At 45.4% G+C, this 19,708-nt stretch overlaps 1 protein-coding gene across 6 annotated transcripts in view; it reads right to left on the bottom strand.

Moving 5' to 3' along the window:
* Positions 1–19,708, bottom strand: part of ARHGAP6 (Rho GTPase activating protein 6) — a 575,699-nt gene that overhangs the window by 80,607 nt on the left and 475,384 nt on the right. The window contains exon 2 of one of the 6 annotated variants that reach the window (XM_025202548.1): positions 4,596–4,672. The exons of the other annotated variants lie outside the window; for them this stretch is intronic. The gene's annotated coding sequence lies outside the window, so the exon portion shown is untranslated. The remainder of the gene's footprint in view (positions 1–4,595; positions 4,673–19,708) is intronic. 6 annotated transcript variants of the gene reach the window in all.

The following is a 19,708-nucleotide window of genomic DNA, read 5'->3' as shown; positions in this document are numbered from 1 at the left end:
AGCCGCCCCTTGATTAAAAATGCCTGCCCTCATCAGGTACCTGGTGCCTGCCAGCTCCAGGCCCTTAAAGTGGCAGGCACACACAGTGCCCTGCCACAATTATATTAGAATAGGTTGCATTTTTTGGCTTTAGCTTTTTGTCTAGTTCAGGGTGAAAGCTTTTCAGAATAAGGATTCTCTTTGCATTACGTGTGTATATGAAGGTTGCCTGTCGGGAGCTCAGTGGGATACAGTACATATCAGAGAAGTGCTTTATGATCAGGCTTCTTTAAATTGTACAGTGCAGTTAACCTAAGATGACTGTGGCCAGGTACAGACATGATACTTTTACTGGTATAAGTGGCTGTAAACTGATCTAGATATGTAACAAAACAGAAGTATGGCATATAAAACCAGTCCATACATGTAACAGAACAGAAGCTCAGGACACATAGATGGTTTAAAAATAGCAGAATCCAGTTTAAGATTTGCTCTTCCAGCCTGCCCCTCCCCGCAACCCAAGATCAAATGCGTGTTCTGTTCATTACCGGTCTAAACTTCACCTCTTACAGAAAACCATATAACTTAGATTCCATCTCAGGCTTTTTTGAATGTCTGTACCTAACCTATGCCAGTTCTAAAGTTCTTCTCAAGGTAACTATAAGCTGAACCCCATGCCAAAGTTTTCTCTTGTTTTCACAGCAATGTTCTTATGTACCAGGAACAACAAGTACTGACATAAGAAACCAGAGCAAGATTTAGGAGTGTACATTAGTAATAGTGATACATTCACAATTCAGGACTGAATACACACAGGTAAATTGGTGAATGCAAAGCCCATTGACAAAAATGTGAGCATCGGTTACTGCACCTTTGTGCATGTCTTTGTAAATATTTGGGAAATGGTGCATAAATTGTCATGGAGACCAGCAGTGGCCAAAGAAGGACCTAGATGAGAAATAAAGAAAATATAAAGTAAAGTCTGCTGGTGCAAGAGTGCCTATTTGGAACAGAGAAAAATAGCATACAGCACCAGGGGAAAGGCAGACAGAAATAGGCATAGTTCATAGTCATCAGAGCTATGGTCATTTATATCAGCTGAGGATTTGTTTTCAAAAGACAAAAAATAAAGTGTCAGAGTGGATCACAGAAAAATGTGATCAAGGAGAATCTTACTGCAGAATCTAATCTTGCTGGATCCATTCAACCAAAACAACTGAGAATCATTTTCCCCTTTAGAACAGATAATTAATTACATCTAATAATTATGTAGTGACCATTGATATATTCACTTTGGTTATTCCCAGCAGAAGGCTTCTGAAAATAATCAGAAAGACTTTATGGACCTACCACATTTAGACATCTTTGAAAATCTCAGAATTAAAATTTCAACTCCATAAAAATTACAATTGGCATTTAGGTGGCACTTAATAATTCTAGTGTTTGGAGAATATAATTAATTTTAAATATACTCCTAGGAGACAGCCAAATATCAGCTGCCCATGAACTATTTATTTACTTACCTTATTGCAGTGTTCTGAAATTATAAAACACTGTTGCAGTGTTTTAAAAATATAGTATTCTCTAAGTGCAAAGTATTCCCTAAATACAGTAGTTTCTAAGAAATATGGTTTAATATTCTAATTCCTGGTTTAAAAATGATTAAACCACCAAGAAAACCACACTGGATTATTAACCAGCAGTCTGCATATACCATTAACATTTATTTTCTATGTTCTATTGACCTACACTTTACTAATTCACACAATGTATTAAGGGCACTTAGAACCTGAACAATCACACATTCAAGCTTGTTAGCTAGTACTAAATGCCCTCTAGGCATCTTAAGGTTATGTCACTTGAGGTGAGGATTATTTTTGAGGTGTGCTGGGCAGCTTGACTCAGCATAACTTCTAAATGTTCCAAGGAGATAAAACAACCAATATGTGGCCCTCCAGCATCCCAGGAGGCACCAACCCCAGGTGGACTAGCTGTCTTCCTGGATTCTGATACCCCTCCAATGACAGGCTGGACAGAAAAGCAGTGACTACTGAGTGAAAGGAGGAAGCAGGGTAGGGGGTGGAGAGCTGTCAGGCTACAGGGAGGCCCACCAGGGGCACATAGGCGAAGCAGTAGAGAAGGGGAGTGAAGGGGGTTGAGAAGGAGGGGAGCTGCTGAGGTGCAGGAAGGTCCAGCAAAACACACACCCACACTGCCCCAGCACACACACATGCCCCATCCCCAGACTTGCTTTTGACTGCTGTTGCAGCTGAGCAGCACAGATAGGGTGTGGAGGTGGCAGTGACAGGAGAAGGTGGTAGGGGGAGAAGGGCATCTCTGACTGCTTGGGTCTGCACAGAGCCTGGAAGCACACATGAGGGACAGGACAGGGTGGGGGGGGAGGGAGTATATTTATGCATGCACCCTCTGCCTGAATAATTTCAACCAGGAAGGGCACAGATCAACTAGAGACGCTTCCTCAGCCTGATGAAGGGTACTTGTACCCGAAAGCTTTCAAAGAAGAATTTTTCCCACTATTAGAGTTGTTCTAATAAAAGATATCAGATCTACTCAAAGAACCTTGTCAGGCTAACTTGTGGCATGCCTGCCAACAAGGCTGCCCCAACTGTTCTAAAATATTGAGAAATAACCATCTTGAGTTAAATAGATTTTTGGCTCTTTTGAGAGTCAGGTACCTGAATACACTGATATCTAGGAGTTCTCAAAGTAACCCTCAAATAGTCCTACCCACATGAACCTACCTTCCCTGTATATCTGAAGCAAAGGACATTGCAATAAATAGGGGCCTTTCCACTGAATTCATTAACACAAGTTATGGAGGAGTGTCTTGAGTCTATCAAAGGGTGCCTGGAGTCTGATAAGGTTAAGTACAGCTTAGCTAGAATTTAAGTTGTCATTGACCTGGTCCTGAACCTTGCAAACTGTGAATTTCAGTCTAAGTTAGGGAGAGGTCATGCAAAGTAAATAGTATATGATTATGTTATTCCATATATAATTATGATTATATAAAGTTCAGTGTTGCACTCAGTGCCCATTGAGCTTGGCAAGCTCTCTTCTGGAGTGCTGTCTCATTCCATGCTGGGTATTCACAGGTCATTATTTCATGCAAATCTACAGTGTATAAGAAAACTCCACACCCCATGCATTTATGTAGCACAGATAAACCAGAGACTAGACCTCTCATCCTTGGGCTATTTGCTCTCCACTTTCTGTGCCTCCCCTCTACCCACGTCAAACCTGTATTCTTTTTTACTTTTTTAAAAGCACGGATGGAAAGGGCTCCTGAGCCACCCTTATCTTAAGCCTGGTGCTTAGAGCACTCTTTTGGAAGGAAGGAGATGTGGGTTTGAAACCTTTCTTCAGGCTGATTCATGCTTAAAATTCAGGTCTCTCAGACATCTAAGCTGAGCCCAGGAGGGGAATTCAGCCTGTGAATCCTATTCTTATAGAGAAGCCTGTCTGGGAAAGAAGAATTTCAGAAATCCCCTTTCCCCCTCTCCAAATGATTCCTATTAGCTGGGGCCAGAGTACAGGCTGTTGCAAATCACATTCCTAAGCACCTAACTCTCCCCATGCACTATGTAAGGGATATAGATCATAGGAGAGTACAGCTGGAAGGGACCTCACAAAGTTGCCCAGTCGTCCCCTGCTCAAAGTTGGATCATCCCTGACTATTCCATCTCAATGAAGTGTCTGTCTAACCCAGTGGCTATAAACCTTTTTGGATGATGGGACACATGGGCAGTCCCTGTGAGGGCAGGATCCAGCTGGTGGACACAATCCAGTACTCACAGAGGGGTTGGGGGCCACTCAACCCTGATTCAGCTCTATGGGGGAAGGGGGCTTGGACTGACCCTGTTGGGGGGGGGGAAGGGGAGGGAAGGGAGAGGGAGGATGATCTGGCTGTGGAGCAGAGAGTCCCACCCAGCCCAGAAAGCATGCTGGGATGCTGGGGTATCTGGTTTATCTTAAACCGGCAAGGGGTCTGGGACAGACATTGCATACATTGGTTTGAGCCAAATCAGTTAAGTCTGACACTACATTCAACCAGGTTTATCTCAAACTGGTTTCAGCCATTTTCAAACTGGTTTATGTGCATTGACCATCTGTCCTGTTACAGATTTAAACAAGTTTCTGATCACTTAAACAGGTTTATGCATAATGTCTGTCCCTAGCCTGAGAGGATTACTGAGTAAAGAAATAAACTCATTTATTTGGCATCCTCCTTTATTTACGAGTTGTGTTTCTTATCCATTTAGGGAAGAAAATTTTGGCCTGTTGTACAATTGAAAGTTATTTTCACAAGGCTTAAAGGGGCGTTATCTGGCAGGTAAATACTATTCTGCAGCTCATCTATCAAACAAGAATGAGATGATAATTTTGATGAGTGGAATGTGATGTTATATTTCTCTAATGTAGCTTTACAGGTTGTAATTTTCATTTACTGAAATATTACTAAACAAGTAAAACCATGTGTAAAGAATCTGAGTATTTTTACTTAAAATTTGTGTCTGAAAAAGAATTACAGATGAAAAGTTTCTTGTCTCCCATGAATTTTCATAACAGATTTGCTCATTACAAACTTTTGTACTAGCCTTAACTCCTCAGCCAGGGATTCAAAAGTCAAGCTGCATTCTTTCTGGTTTGTAGATCATCACCAGTAATTAGGACTCTGCAATCAGAAAGGAGTTACCAATTCTATTGACAATGCATGATTCAGTATAAATTCCTACTCATTCTTTTAAAGCTGTCCTTTGTAGTCATAACCCCTTCTTCTGGTCATAAAATAAAGCAGGTTTGCTTCTCAATACGTATATGGATCAGATCCATTAAGAAAAATACTGTTGTTTTAACTTTGTCATTTTTCTGACCATAACTACACTTTTAACAAATCTTACATGAAATGTTTATTTAAATTAATGTGCTGTTGAAATGTATTGTCTCCATGTAGTAACTTTTAAAACTCTGCCAGTTGCAACACAGAAGGAAGGTAAACATTTTTTTTCTTAGCAGGACACAGGCCAAAGCTTTTTGCCACACAGGGCATAAAATCATTGCAAATATTGAAGCTCTTTGCCACAGATGTCCCTTGGCTCTCTCTGCCATTCAACCCCAGTTTTCTCTCTCTGCCATTCAACCCCTACACCATGGTTTATTACAGAGTCAGACCCCTCAAAACTACTGAAGATCACATTTTGCATACTCTTTTGGCTAAAGGTCTATTATTTTTACTTTATTCTAAGTATTATTTTTATTTTATGCCTCATACCTCTCTGCCTACTAGCCTATGGTTTAACAAGCAAACAGAATATGGTAATAACACCCCAGACTGTTACATGATAGAATACCTGTCAAATAGATATCAAAAGGCACTAAATATACATGGTTTGTTTGTTTTTTAACATATTCTTTTGGAATTTTATAAGTCATGGAAAGTATTTCAAGTGCAATGCTGACCGTTACTGAAAGCCTGCTTTAGGATCATAAGAGATTCACCCTTGGACTTTTAGGCGAGAGACAGAAGTTACATATAAACTGGTTTAAGTGATCAGAAAGTGATTTAAACCTGTAACAGAACATAAATGCAGTGCACATAAACCAGTTATAAAATGGTTGAAACTGGTTTAAAATAAACCTGGTTGAATGTAAGCTTAACTGAGTTGGGTCAAACTGATTTATGAAACTTCTGTCCCAGACCCCTTCCTGGTTCAAATTAAACCACAGGTCCCCCGCATCCCAGCATGCTTTGCAGCCCTGGACTCGGCTATGCTGTCTGCTCCAGCAGAGATGGGTTGTGGGAGAGGCAAGGACTGTCCCTGCCCCAGGCAAACCCTGGCTGGGGTCTGGGGCCAGGGAAGAGAGTTAAACCCTCCTTCCCACAGTTAAACCCCTCTTCCCCCAGATACAGAGGTGCTAAACTTACCGAAAGTTACCGCTGGCTGCGACTGTGGGCTACAAATCTCAGAGGCACCTGGAAGCAGGAAGAGGAAGTGAACGCAGCCCATGCTGGCTACCTGCTAGAGAGCCCTACTTTAGCACCCCCAGGCTTCTATCTTGAGCCACTGTAGGCATGTGACTGCACCAGCTTCAAAAGTATGTGTGTGCCCAGCTGTTTCTCAATATAATCTCTGAAGCTTAGACTAACCTGCAAAGACTGAATTGATTCAGCCTCAGGCTTTTTGACCGTCTTTACTTAGCCCTGATGCTTTTCATCAGTTACTAAGAGCCAAATGCAATAAAAGATTTAATACAGGTGTTGCAGCACCTATTGCTTTGGCCTCTGGTCCCTGTAATGGAACAGCAAATTTAGAGTTAGGTACCTAAATTCCTTATGTGGTGCATGGAGAAAATTAGGTGCTTCAGAAGGGTGATCAAAAAGCATCCTGCTGGATGGAGAACTGCCTAGAGCTAGCCAATAAGAAGTATTTAGCATAGGGCTATAGCATAATAGGAAAATAGGGCAAGAGGAGATCTCACAAAATCGTTTAATACAGCTTCTAGCTGAAATTCCATTTGGAGCTTTGGCATCTGAGTCAAACTAAATTTGAAGCACTTCCATTCCCTGGTGCCTCAAGTTGTTTTTTGAGGGTACCACCTTTCTCTCAAAACATTGGAAGAGTACATGCTATGGTGGTGATAGTGTCCTCCTCTAACATAGTAGCTAAAGGGATACAACATCTTTCACCCAGGAAGTGAAAGAGCCATGTTTAAAAGCCTCTTTAGCCTGAGGGAATTCAAATGGGGGTGATATCCCCCACCTCCTAGTGTAGCAGAAATCCCCTTTTCCTCTTGCCTGCAGTTGCTCTCCCCTACTTGGATATGTTTTTCCTCTTCTACCTTTTCTTCCTTCCTTCCTCTTTCTTTCACTTTAAGATAAGGAATTGTGTTTTGAAATTTGTGTGTGTGCATTTTGTATCTCCCCTTGTAGTTTGGTATTTTTATCTATTTGTGTGACATGGCATTTGTAGCTTATATTTTATACTCCTCACCTTTCAACTTTCAACTAAATGTGTTTTAGTAAGTTATACATTGTAACAATGTTAACAAGGGCAGGAATCAAACTGTCCTTCACTGTATCAGGCTGGCCCCTGAAAGAGCGAGTGAATCAGTGATAGAATGTGTAACAAGGTAGCACACAGCAATTAACACCTGGAAAGCTGCAGATCAGCCAATGGAAGAACTCAATAGAAGACAATGTAGCAACCTGGAAATCTGATCAAGGGCTAGAAGCCCTGGCCTGAGTTAATCAATGCCAGAGACCAACTTTTGGGCTGAGTATCTCCAGATCAACCGCTCCCAGAGCCCTATTCAAAATTCATCAACGGACTCCCAAACCTGCACATACATGCAGGCGACCCCTGGGGCTGACAGATGCCGTCCAGTAGCCACCGAGGGGGGGGAAGTCCCACAAGGGTCAACGACCCCTGGATTGGGCAAACCTGAAAACTGGGGAGTCACCAAAGTCTGCCAGAGACAGATAAAAGGCAGTGAAAAGTGACCCTCAGTGGCGCCCTCTTGATCTCCAACTCGACCAGACCTGTCCAGCCAGAAGGACCAGCCAGCAACCCCCTTCTGGAAGATAACACCACGCTGAAAGAAGCCTCAACGACAGACTCCAGCGCTTGTAGGATAGGTATATCTGACTCTGTAGCCTGCTACTGTGTGCGTGTATATGTCTGCATGTGTGTGTGTGTGTGTGTGTGTGTGTGTGTGTGTGTGTGTGTGTGGGGACCAGCCCCAAGGTTTATGATTACAGTGTTTCAATCCGCCTAATAAACTAGAATTTTAAGGATCCCGAGTTGGACATTTGTAGCCAACACTAGGAGAGTGTTCTAAACACTGTGCCATAGAGTACTCTGGGGTGGTGGACCCCCCACCTGTCCTGATGAAGCTTGGCCAGTGGGCAGCAATGAATACAAGATGCATGGAGACAGAAGGAGAGGGGGCAAGATGCACATGACTGGGCTCATCTATATGAGACATTTACTGTGGAGTAGACAATATAGCTCCACAGTAAATGTCTTGCATCTACACATGTGACCCTATTATGCCGCAGAAACTAACTCTGCAGCAAGGTAGTAACAAGGATTTGTAAAACTTGTAAATACAAGTACTACCCTGCTGTGGAGTTTTTTTACTTTGCAGCACTGCGCGTGTAGATGCTGATGCAGCTGGCTGGGGCATGAGGGTGCTTCAGTGCAGGCAGTGCCTGACAGCTAGCCCCACACTGGAGTACCCTTGTGCCCCAGACAGCCCCTTCACAGCACATAGAGCCAGGTTACAGCAGTCCTGGGCTGGCAGGCTGACCTCATGTAAACGTAGCACCCAGGAGCAATATATTCCACTGCAATAAATGCCAAATTTTATTGCTTTGCATTAATAGGCACGTGTAGACATGCTTGCTGTGCAGTGTACTAGTCAGAACACTCACCCAACTCCAAGGACTGTATCTGAATTTTATACAATGAATGTTATATGGGAAATACAAGTACAACTCCTGGAGCAAGGACAAGAAGACAGATTCATCCCTCCCCATAGTGTCCTAAGAGTTCACAGAGAGTTTTGCCCATGAAATATAGTATGACTGAGTCCTAAATTGATAGATCATCAACCTCACCCCATCTTTCATTCTCTTCCCCTGTCATCCATTTAATAAGCCAAAAAATTACATGCAATGGGCTGCTTTATGTGCTGTTCAGTTTGCACAGCTGAAATGACAAAAGCAGGAAATGCAAAACTTAATATTTCAACAGGATCATTAACTCACCTGTGTTATACATACTTTTCCTGTCTCACTTGATAAGACAGATAGTATAATATGGACCCTCATACTCGGCAAAATATTTAAACATATTTGTACCTATTGTCAATAGGACAAACAGTCCTACTTCATGAAGTCAGTGGGGCCACAGAGGTGCTTAGATTTAGATATATTTTAAGGCCAAGTACAGACAGTCAAAAAGCCTGAGGCTGAATCATTTCAATCTTTGCAGGTTAATCTAAGTTGTGCAGATTGAACCAATAAACAAATGAACAGACATTCACTTTTGATTCCAGAAATGCAGCTATGCATCTGCAGTGGCTCAGGCCAGAAGCTGGGGGGCACTACAGCACACCTCCCTGCTCAGCTGAAGCAGATAGCTTGGACAAAGGCTAGCCCACCCACCCTGCGAGGCAGTGGTTTTCAAGGGAGGTGCAAGCATCGTGGGATGCTGGGGGAATGTGAGTTAACTTGAATTTGGAGGGGATCTGAGACAAAAGTTCAATAAACCGATTTAACCTAAATCAGTTAAGTCTGATACAACATCCATCCAGGTTTATCTTAAAGTGGTGTTGGCCATTTTGAAAGCAGTTTATGTGCACTGAACTTCTGTTGTGTTACAGATCTGAACCAGTTTCCAATCACTTATACTGGTTCATGTGTAATTTTGGCCCCTAGCCTCTGCTCCTTTCAGATTCAACACTTATATTACTGTTTACTTCATTACAAAAACACATAGCCTGTACAATGTGGCTTATGTAATGATGTCACAACTTCAACTCCTTCATACATCAAAGGTTTTTGGTTGTTGCTTTTGTTTTTTGTATTTTAATGATTCATCCTGTATAAGAATGCAGTTATTTGAACAAAGTTTCTGAATCCCCTTGGAAGCACAGGGATAACAAATAGTTAATCACTGTTGCAATCTTCACCTACAAAAGCTGGTAACTCATTTTAGAGTAAAAAAGTCACCTTTTAGTAGGGTCTCAGTACTATTAATCAAATCAAAGAATGAATTCTCTAATGTCAAGCTACATTAGATCCTATCTGATAATGTTAAAATCAAGGTCACCCACACCCACAGTCCCACCAGCAATCGCCCCACATCTACCCACACACCAACCCACATCCCTCTACACACACCCATCCTCCTTCCCCCACACCCCTTCCCACCCCCTTCCTGCAAACACCACATCCCCACATCACACACCCATCATGTGCGAAGAAAACCAAAAGCACACATCAACACATATACGTATTTAGAATTTATTTTATCATAATGATAGAGACACTGGTAGGCTTCCACATTGCTTTAACATTGTATATATACCAATAAATCATTGTCCAACTGATTGCTGTCTCTCTCTCCCTCTAGAGATGTGTGTGTGTGTGTGTGTGTGCGTGTGTGTGCGTGTATGTGTGTGGAGTAGTCTTTTGTTTTAATTGTGGAAAAGCATGGATTTTGGGGTATTTTTAAAAATGGATTTAGGATGCTGCTGCAACAGTCCAGCTGGCACAAGGGGTAGTGTCTCCAGGTACCAAGTGGCCAGGCCCCAGAAGCTCCTGAGAGCGAGTAGCCCTGAGCTGCTTGCCAGGGCAGCTTTTTGTATGGATGGGGCCAAGACAGGGCAGCTTTTTATACTGCTGGGGACAGCACAGGTGCTGGCCCTGGGCTCTAGCTTCCCCTGGCCACAGATCCAGGAGGAGCCAGGCAGGGTTATTTTGCCCCAACTGGCACAATTTGCTCCACAACAAAGTGCATGTCCGAGCACGTGCACTGAGGCAAAAAGCCCCGGCTCAGATTTGCACTGCTTCTATTTGAGCTCCTGCAAATGCACGTGTTTGCATCTGTGGACACACCCAAGGTGCGCAGACAGAAGTGCAGCTCCCCACTGTAACAGAGAACACTTTGCAGGAAGTGTTCTGAGTTACAACAAGCCCCCAGACCAAACAGAAGTTCACTATTGGTTCCAGGGGGTAGGGGAGTCTAGCTGTTGGCTGGGAGACTGCAGCTGGTTTCCCCTAGCAACAGCCCCTCCTCGGGGGGGGGGGGGGGGGAGATTTTTTCAGAGTTTTCAGAATGGGAGGAGAGGAAAGGAGCAAAGTTTTCAGAATGGGAGTGGGGAAAGGGAGCAGAGGGAGCTCATGCTAGGGGCTCCCCAGTTGGCATTGGAGGATGGAGTGGGTGAACTGGAGTCCTTCCCACCTCAGGGGGGCTTCAATACACACACACCACCCTCCAGCAAGGGCTGAAAACCCCCGAGACCAAACTCCCTCTGCTCCCTTTCCCCACTCCCATTCTGAAAACAGCAACAGGTTGGCAGGCAAGGCAGACAGAAGTTACAGAAGATGCTCTGTTTTGAAACATCTTCATCTGACTCTGCATGCAATGAGGGTTCAAATTTTCACCCAACTGGCCATGTTTGAAGCAGAGGCATGACTTGTATTTGGTCATGGCTATAGACCGCTTTTTGTGGCCAGATTGGGCAAAAATTGTCACTTCTGTCTGTGCCCAAGAAGGTGTGATTTGCAGACTCATTCCAGGCTCATGTTGGAGGTTGTTCCTGGCTGATATAGTAAAAAATGCTGGACATTGGCTGCAGAGTCAGAAAGTCCACAGTTTCTTTGCAGTGCTGCTCCTTCAATATACTCTGCCCTAGATGTCTACAAAAATATAATCAGCTCTTGCTGAGCAAAGCTTGTATTCCTTAGACTCCACTAACTTGATGGAATATCCAGGCTCATGGAGGCCTTTGACATGATTGCAGAGACCACTAGGCTACTCACAATCTCTTCCTCCCATAGTTCTGCTATATCGAAGAGGGAAAATTAAAACAAACAACACTTCTCACTGCTACCTCAGTGCATTGTTCCCCAGTTGTCTACAAAAATACAATCAGCAGTTGTAACACATGTGCTTGAGACAAATTTCTAATGAGGATATACACTGTGTGACCAGCTGCTCTTTGTTAATGCTGCTACTTCCCAAAGCAATGGAGCTACTAGCAAATTCTAAGTATCTAACTCTTTTTTTCCTCACCTCCCCAGCTTTTTCTTTAGTGCTGATATATTAGATAATATGTTAAGGGGAAAGCCAAACATCTCCAGATTTTAGGCCTGCTTCCAGACAGAGCACAAAACAAGGTTAGAATGTCCGTGTCAGGTAATTCCATCCAGTGGTTAGCTGAAATGATCTAGTACAGCAGTTCCTGAACAGTGGCTGACAAAGTGTTTTTGATAGTTCAAAAGCAAACTGGTCGCATGGTATTATGTACACTGTATTTACAGATAGAAACTCAGGCAGATGTACAACACATTAAATACTTTCCCTCTACTTCAGTGGTTCTCAAACTTTTTTAGACTCAAGGGCAGCCCTCATTTGACTAAAAGCACCTCCTATTAGGCTTCAACATACTCCTTAGAAAATGTCAGCTCCTAGCTTTCAGTCTTGTCTTGCCTACTAATAGAGCAATTCGTCTGTTGCAAAGAACTCAGGAAGACCAAAAGAGGGAAGAATATTTTTGACATTACTAATTCCTACCTGAAATCTCTGGGCACATCCACATTTGTAGGCACGTATGCTTGCAGCAGCTCAAGTAGCAGCAGCACAAATTTGTGCCAGATTTGTGCCTCAGCACATGTGCCTGAACATACACGTTGGTGTGGGGCAAATTGTGCCACTTGGGGCAAACTGATCCTTGAAAGCTCCTCCCAGAACTTTAGCCAAGATCCCGGACCTCAACCCAGACCTTCAGCACCTATGCTGGCCCCAGCAGTATAAAAAGCTGTCCTGGTGAGCAGCTCAGGGCTACTTGCCTTCAGGAGCTTCTGAGGCGTGGCCAGTTGGTATCTGGGGACACTAGTCCCTTGTGCCAGCTAGACTGCTGCATCGGCCCTAACCTATAGTGGCCCCTGCACCGTCTACCCACTGCAGCGGTTTGGCAGTGGGAGCTGCTGCATGGCTGTGACCTGCCGCCACCTGTGACAGCATCTGCCCTGTTAGACCTGTGGCCTCATGACTGCATGTCGGCCAGACCCAGATGGGGACCGCACGGCTGTCTGAGCTAAGGTGTGAGTACTGCAACAGAGTGGCCTGCACCTCTGGGTCAGCTGCCGGTGGACTGTGGAAGCATTTCCTCTTGACCAGGAGCTCAGCCACCTCATCTACCCTCCAGCTGGGACCCTGGTACCAGCCCTGGGCAGACTCCTCTGTCTGAGTCCCACCACCTCACCAGCAGGGTGTTCTCTGTTTAAAAACTGCAAATTCTCTGACAAAAAAATGCTCAAATTCTCTCATTAAAATACCCCAAATGTGTGTTTCTCCATGATTAAAATGAAATACCACTATACAGAGAGAGAGATCAGTTGGGCAATGTTTTATTGATATATTTATAATTTCAAAGCAATTTGGATGTCTACCAGTGTCTCTATTAGCATAATAAAATGAATTCTAAATATCTATACACTTTGGCATTTGCTTTTTGTTCTTTCTATCATGGAAAAATCAAGAGCTCCTCCTCCCCTATTCACTCACTAGGACATGGAGGCAGCTGCAGCTGGACCTGCAGCTGCTTTGTAGCGGTGAGCAGCACTGATATGCTGGTGCCCTGCCCCTGCCCCTCACTCCCAACCCACAGCCCCACCAGTGTCCCTCACTTCTGACCTGCAGCCCCTGCCTGCCTCCCACTCACTCCCTTCCAGTAGCAGCTCCCTCCTAGCGCCAGCTACAGCTGTCCCATCCACTGCTTTGTGGATCTAAGCAGTGCCAGCCCTTGCTGTTCTGCTCCCTACACCTGTACCCAGGCTCCAGCGATCCCCCTGCTGTTCCTGGGAAGCCCTTGACTGGGGCTCAGGGACTAGGTTGGGCAAGACCCTTCTCTTTCAGGCCAGCCTCCCCCTGCACAGGCTGCTCTGGGGGGCAGAAGAGCTCCAAGCCTGGCTCTGGCGACCATTCCTATCCAGAACACTCCCTATCTCCCCCTCCCCCCGCATCTCTCTCTCAGACCCCTGCTGCCACCCCTGGCCTATCACATACACCCACAGATCCCACTTCCACCTTAAACTCCCCCCCGCCCATCACCCACCCCTGCTGCCACCTCCACCCCACCCTGCAGCCCATCACACCACCCAAGTGGTTCCCAGGACCAGGAACTCCCCCAGGTCAGGGCCGTGTGTCCCAGCACTGATGTGGGCACAGGGCAGGGCTGTAAAATGCATCAGCTGCTTTTGCAACCACAGCTCCAGCCAGCAAGTCCTGTCCTGTTTAGCATTTGGGCATGCAGGCTGTGAGATCTGGGGTGGGGGGTGAGGGGGGTTGTGAGGAGTGTATGAGGTTTGTAGGTGTGTGTGTGCATGGGGTTTGTGGGTGGGTTTTAAGGGTATGTGGGTGGGGGGTAGGTGTGGGTGGATTGTGGGGGGGCTCATGAGTGGGTTATGGGTGTGGGGTTTGTGGGGGACTGTGGGTGGGTGTCTGGGGTTTGTGGGAGAGTGTGGGTGTGGGGTTTGTGTGGGGGGGCCCTGCTGCATTCCTGGCACTCCCCATGGCACACAGCCCCTGCCACCAGTGGCAGCAGCCAACAGGAGGCAGAGTCCCCCAGCAGCACATGACACTGCCTGAGTCCTGGTGGCTACACATGGTGCACAGAGATAGCTCGGTCCACCGGCATGCACCTTTGGGCAGGACCACACTGGCTCCTACTTCCACATGGAGCTTCTGGCCCTGCATATGAGAGCCATGCACCATCAGGTCAGGCTGGCTCCTGTTTCCATGTGGTGGGGGTCCCCCAGGTACAGGCAGGAGCTGCCAATGTGGCACAGCTCCTGAGTGAAGTACTGGGAGCCCCACATGGAGGCAGGAGACAGCTTGGCCCTGTTTGAAGACACACGCCAGCAGGCCAGACTGGCTCTGTGCATCACATATAACCCCTGGGACTTAGGCAGTGCCATGCGCTGCTGGGGGCCTCTCCCTGCAGTGGACCATGAGCGCCCTAAGGACTTGCTTTTGGCTGCCGCCACCAGTGGCAGAAATTGTGCACCATGAGGGGCCAGGGGGGCCCACCCCTCCCACACATTCCCCTCCCCCACACAGTTCCCATACCCACCCACACACACATCATTGAGCCCTGACTTACTTTCCCACCCAATTTGAAGGCTGGAACTCTGCAAACGGGGAAACCCACGGTTTTCCCTTTAAAAGGGAAAATTCATGTTTCCACAGCAAAACCCACATCCCTGATTACGGGGATTGCCCATGGTCCCTGCCACAGCCTGCAGGTCTCCTGACTCTGCTGCTGGGCTGAAGCTGAGAACCAGGTGCCTCCACCTTTGGGACATGGGCACAGCTGGCCCCTGTGCATGGCTATAAGGCAGCCTGCCTGTTCCTGCTGCTGGGCCTGGGCCCAGGGCTGACCTTGGGTGCCAGGCAGACTCTGGAGCAACTCAGAACAGACTCTGGGTCCCAGCCAGCTCTGAGCCATGGTTGCCAGCCATGCTGAGGCAGGATGCTGGAGCAGCAGAGGCATGTGGCAGAATAGAGACCCTCTGACCAGGAGCTAGAGCATTTCCTTGGAGGACCCATCCTCCAGTTGCTTCCAGGCATGCTCCAGGAGTGCGCCCCATGCTGCTTTTTTCCAGTGTATTTTCTTTTGATACACGGATTCCCCAGTATCTAATGTAGAATCTGTGCTGGAACATTTTTTAGTTTCTAATGTGCCTTCTGTGATGTCTCAAACTGCTTTAAGACCCCGCAAAAGGCATGTGCTAGCTTGTGTGAACATGGTCTCTAGGTTTATCTTGTGAATCATGTCTAGATGTTTGTATACCTAGCAGTGTTAATACTGCACAGCAGAAGCATGTTGGGCAGCACCCTGCAACACCCTGGTTGAAAAGCACTACTGTACTGCATACCTACTTGGAAAGTGTAGTTGCTACAGGGATGTTACACCATTATGAGTTGGGGATAGGGGCTCACAAGATCATGAATAGGTGGACAGTTGGCCCACAAGAGAACCTCTCTATTAAAATGAGACCCATGTTATGTATAATATTGAGACACTCTAAAAATACTTAGAAATGACCTTCCCCTATAAACCTGTGGTCACTATAGATCTGAGAACCTAATTTCTTCCAAGTGAAAATATTATAATCAATGAACAAGGTTTACTCATGTTTTTTGATAAATACATCACTGATTTGCTTATTTTATCTTGTTTGTGATTTTAGGCTTTTATACTGCAGCATACCTATCATTGTGATGTCAGAGTATACAATAACATGTTAGAGAAATAGATTCAAGAGTTCTGTGTTCTTAGAAACCTTCAGATATCACTAAAGAGTTCATCATACCAGAAGCTATGATTAAAAGCTATATCAAACTTTTAATTATTATACCCTGGTTTTCACATAATAAAATTTATTTTAAAAATTATTCCTTATGCCTTGAACATCTTGTCCCTGCCTAGAATAATTTTGTCTAGATTAAAAGGAAACATTTCAGCAATTTTGAGTTATTACAATGGAAGATATATCGCTTCAGAACATATATTTTATTTATGTTTACCAATGAATATAAAACAGCTGCGAGTATCATACAGGCACTGAGGAATAAGAACTTTGCTAAGTTTATAGCAGAAATGAAATTCAAAACACAAAAACTGTTTTAAAAAAAAACCCCAAAAATGAAAACAAAAACCTTTTCCAAACAAACTTAGAAGGGATCCAGGGTGACTGTCAACTCCACTTTCACTCTTTTCCACTCTTACTGCTTCTGGGATGACGCACAAATTCAGCCCAAGTGGGAAAAGGAGCAAAATTAGGCAGCAGTGGCAATGAGGCCTAGCTTTTGCCCAACAGTACACTTATTTGGAAACACTTATTTGCTGTAATTTGGATATCCTGACTTTCTCAGTCTGGACTTCCCAGTCACCTGACTTTGAAGGAAGGGGTGGAATTTACCCTCAACTGTATAAAGTGCCTGGCCAGGTGATGCTCAAAGTTCCTTAGCGTGAGCAGCTCAAAGTTCCTCAGCATGACAGGAACCTAGGACCTGGGTCTTCTGCTTCTTGGACACTTGCCTTAGCCTCGCTAAAGCCCGGTAAACCCTTCTCCTCCATTAAATATTCTGGTGCAGGGTTCCCAAATGAGTAACTACCCACTTAGTGAGTTTGAGCAGTCTGAATGAAAGCATGCTACCCAGTTCAGAAGTGTTCCTACCAATGTACTGGGAGAATGCTCTATGTAGAAAGGTGTTAATTGTCCCTAGATGGAACAGAATTGGCATACAGAGTAGGATTGCTTTTGGGAGTGCTCAGGCTGTCTCCTTCCCATTCCTAAAACTGGAATCTCAGGCACTTTGGTGCAACAGTATTGGGCACAATTGGGTTCTGTGGGCTCAATATAAGTGTCTATTTTTTTTCCCCAAGCATCCACACCCAGTTGATTACATCTGTTGAGATGGGCAGGCCATGTCACCAGGATGCCAGATGAGCAACTGCCAAAAAAAATCTTCTACAGGGAGCTCAAGGAGGAAAGCACCCTCAGGGAGGACAAACGAAGTCATCCTTGAAATGTTTCAACATTGACCAAAAATCTTGAGAAGATCTCGCTTATGATCGTTCCATCTGGTGAAGCCTCATCCATACTGGAGCTACAGTCTATGAGCGGAGGATAACTGCTGACACAGAGCAAAAGTACAGAGCAAATCTCACAACAACAGCATATCCACTGCTGATCAAGCAGGCCAAAGTGGCATCGCTTGCTCAGTGAGCCACAGATAGTTCAAAGCACAAGTTGGCCTGACCACTCACTCGCATGCTCACAGAAACCAAACCAAGTAATGTCATGGTTATCTTCAACTTCAAAGGACGAACAACAACAACAACAACCGGTGTCCAACTGTGCAATGGAAAACACAGGTCCTTTGGAAGTACAAAAAGGACTAGGCTTTTTGAGGGATGCAGCTGTACTTGAGGTAAGCAGCAGGCTAAGTTGGGGTGTTTTAGAGGCTCAGCAAGATTTTGGTATACAAAGCACACTGTCTATTGACTCACTGAACAACGTTTGGACCTTTCCTAGTTGGTCCAGTGCTGCTGGTACAGCAGTATATAAAGAGAATAATATAAATATCTCATTGAAACTGCCCCACACACTTATTACACAACTGCTGGAGAAACAGCAAATTAAGGGTTAAATGTGCCTCCCTACTTTGGTGAATATACAACAGTAAAAAGGGGCTGGATCCATTGTAGGGGAGAAAAATAAAGAACAAGAACATTGGTTCCAATATACCAAACAATCTCTGCACAGACACAGGGACAGATTCTCCAGTGAGGTCAACTGATAAAGTGAAAAACTTTCAGGAAGCATAAGCCAGAACATGATCTACAGATGTGAAACTATGTAATTTCTGGTTCCAGTTCGCATACCGGTCTTAGTGTGATGTTGTGGGTATGCTACTTACCTTGGCTGCACAAAAAAGGTACCCAAGTCAGAAACTTGGGATCAGTTTTTCAAATTTGTGACATAAGTCCCATGTTGAAAGATTAGGAGATACAGGAACATATCTTAGAAATTTGGGACTGTCCAGAAAATTTGGGATAGCAGGCCACTTGGGCTAGGTACAGACATTACACATAAACCTGTATAAGTGATCAGAAACCAGCCTAAATCTGTAACAGAACAGAAGTTCAATGTACATAGTCCGGTTTAAAAACCAGTGGAACACAGTCAAAGATAGACCTGGATGGATGCAGAATCAGATTTAATCATTTTAGGTTAGTCCATCGAAGTCTATCAAACTTCAACATCAGAACCCCTCCCAATTCAAGTCAGGTTGGAGTCCCTCAGCATCCCAGGTGCCTTTGCAGCTCCCCTTCTAATCCTGCCTCACAGGGCAGGTGGTCTAGCCTTGGCCAGCACTTGTCTGCTCTGGCCAAGCATTGGGCCAGCCCCAACCCTGGCCTGTAACAGAGCTGAGGTGGCAAAGCCCCTACTCCCTAACCCTACATCCTGCCTGCACCTGTCAGTTGGACTGTGTGATAGTTGGGCAGGGGGGGAATGGAGGTCCCTGCTCCCACCCCATCCCCCAGCCAGCACAGCTGGGGTAGGGGCTGTGTAGTGGGGCTTCTCCCCTTCCTCAGTGCCTGGCCCATCTGGCCAGTGTGGTTTCTCTTCTTGGCCCTATCCTCTTCCAGCTGTCAGTAGGGGCTGGAGAAAAGGGGGGAAAGTGGAGACCCCCCGCCATGTGGACTTGCTGCGGCCCTAACCCAGCCAGAACAGCTGTGAAGGGTGCACAGTGGGAGCCTCCACTCCCTGCCTCACCACCACTGACAGCCAGTTGCTGGCAGGGAGGGTGGGGCTGGGAATAGATACTGTGCTGGCTCCTCCCTTCCCTGCAGCTAAGAGCAGTATAAATTACTGGCCTTGGCCAGTGAAGGCATCTCTGTGCCCCCGCACAAAGGGCGAATGTGTATTCTGTTCACTCCTGATCCAATCTACGCAGCTCAGAAAAACCTGAAAAGACTGAATCGATTCTGTCTCAGGCTCTTTGAATGTCTGTACCTAGCCTTTATGAACAGTTCTAGGCCAGTTTACAACAGATGAGACTTAAGCACCTGATATTTAAGGTGGATTTTGTATTACCGTTGGAAAAACTGACTACTGTTGGAAGAACAGCAGTCAAGAAATGTGTAGGCTCAGAGGGGACTTGGTGGCAGCCTATAAGTACATCAGGGGTATACATCAGGACCTGGGAGAAACTCTGTTCATCAGGGCTCCCCTAGGGAAGACTAGGTCCAACAGTCACAAACTACTGGAAAACCATTTTAGACTCGACATAAGGAAAAACTTCTTTACTGTCCAAGTCTCCAGAGTCTACCCTAAGCACCTACTCTGGACACATTCAAGTTGTGTTTGGATGCTTATCTTGCTGGGATTATCTGACCCTAGCTG

Source organism: Alligator sinensis, unplaced genomic scaffold, assembly GCF_000455745.1.
Source record: "Alligator sinensis unplaced genomic scaffold, ASM45574v1 scaffold312_1, whole genome shotgun sequence".
Classification (NCBI taxonomy): Eukaryota; Metazoa; Chordata; order Crocodylia; family Alligatoridae; genus Alligator; species Alligator sinensis.
Note: the sequence above shows the minus strand (reverse complement) of the source record. Positions and strands in the feature narration are given on the sequence as shown.